At 40.5% G+C, this 1,713-nt stretch overlaps 1 long non-coding RNA gene across 1 annotated transcript in view; it reads right to left on the bottom strand.

Annotated features, from left to right (window-relative positions):
• Positions 1–150: 150 nt before the first annotated feature.
• LOC118453008 overlaps positions 151–1,713 on the bottom strand; it is a 14,446-nt gene continuing 12,883 nt past the window's right edge. The window contains exon 3 of the long non-coding RNA XR_004842901.1: positions 151–161. This is a non-coding gene — a long non-coding RNA (uncharacterized LOC118453008). The remainder of the gene's footprint in view (positions 162–1,713) is intronic.

Genomic DNA, 1,713 nt, shown 5'->3' with positions numbered 1-1,713 from the left:
AGCACAAAGCTGGGCTGTTTGACAGCTGGGTAAAAATGAGCCAGCAGTGTGCCCAGGCGGCCAAGGAAGCCAACAGCATCCTGGCTTATATCAGGAATAGTGTGACCAGCAGGAGTAGTGAGGTGATTGTGCCCCTGTATTCGGCACTGATGAGGTCACACCTCGAATACTGTGTTCAGTTTTGGGCCCCTCAGTACAAGAAGGACATTGAGGCACCGGAGCATGTCCAGAGGAGAGCCACGAAGCTGGTGAGAGGTCTGGAGCACAAGTCTTCTGAGGAACGGCTGAGGGAACTGGTATTGTTTAGCCTGAAGAAGAGGAGGCTGAGGGGAGACCTTATCGCCCTCTACAATTGCCTGAAAGGAGGCTGTAGTGAGGTGGGTGTTGGTCTCTTCTCCCAAGCAACTGGTGATAGGACAAGAGGAAATGGCCTCAAGTTGTGCCAGGGGAGTTTTCAATTGGATATTAGAAAAAATTTCTTTACTGAAAGCATGGTCAAGCATTGGAACAGGCTGCCCGGAGAGGTGGTTGAGTCACCATCCCTTAAGGTGTTCAAAAAACGTAACAGTTCCCAAGCATATATTGGAAAGTAGTTATTGAGAACTTAGAGAAGGTGAGATTCTGCTGTTCATGTATTCGTTTTGGTAGTATGAATACTTTGGTGAGAAAGAGAGGAAACATCATCCCAGCTATGTTCATGTGGGGATACCATGTTCCAATGTAAAAAACAATCCTGACCTTTAAAAGGGAGGAGTGCAGTACTGCCTTTTAAATACTAGATATTAAGGTATTATTTTAAACATTTTTCATAATAGGGTATGGTTTTACACTCAGTTCTGTTTGAAGGTAAGGAATGGCCAGAACTTTAACTTGGAATATTAAGGAAATATTTTCTGTGCCTGTTACTGCAATTTCAGACCTAAGAATATGGGTCACGTGATGTCAATTTTTTTGCTTGTAATATGTTTCTCTCTTTTTATCTCTCAAAAAGAAACATACTCTGTGGTTTTCTTCATTTCTAAAAGAAGAAAAATAACAGAAAAAGGAAAGTAAATGAACAGATTTCTAAGCAGTCATATGGTTTCAGTTTAATTTTTCTTCTGATTTCAACACACAGGCAAACTGCTGTCACTAAGTGCCAAGCTGCTTGATCACAGGGCTGACTAGCTGTTACGTTTTTTGTCTGTCATAGTAGGTATCTTCTTGTATCAACTTCAGATGTCAGCAACGAGAGCCCTTGCTCTTTCAGGAAGTATAAAGTTGGAAATGACCATCTGCTCAGCCTTCTGTTTTCTGAGTTCTTCTCTAGAAATAGTTTTCAAGAATATATTAAGAACTGCAAAGAGATAATGCATAAGATGTTGGTAATATAATGTTAACCCTTTCCTTTAACTTCATGAGGCATACTTTTGTTAGAGACACTGAAACAATGAAAACCAAAAGGAGTTTTATGGTTTTATGTAGTTCACAGTAATTTGGTTTACAGCATTGAGTTATTTGGCACTACAATTCATTACCTTATAATTAAATGTTTTCTTTATATTTTTAAAATGTTTTTAGGATGATATTTCCAATATTTAAGATCCTTTTGATGTTCTGTTCTGTCGTGGTTTAACCCGGCTGGCAAGTAAGCACCGCGCAGCTGCTTGCTCACTCCCCGCTTCCCTCAGTGGGATGGGGGAGAGAATCGGGAAGAAAAAGAAAAAAGTTAGC

This window comes from Egretta garzetta, unplaced genomic scaffold (genome assembly GCF_000687185.1).
Source record: "Egretta garzetta isolate BGI_Z169 unplaced genomic scaffold, ASM68718v1 scaffold189, whole genome shotgun sequence".
NCBI lineage: Eukaryota > Metazoa > Chordata > Aves > Pelecaniformes > Ardeidae > Egretta > Egretta garzetta.
Note: the sequence above shows the minus strand (reverse complement) of the source record. Positions and strands in the feature narration are given on the sequence as shown.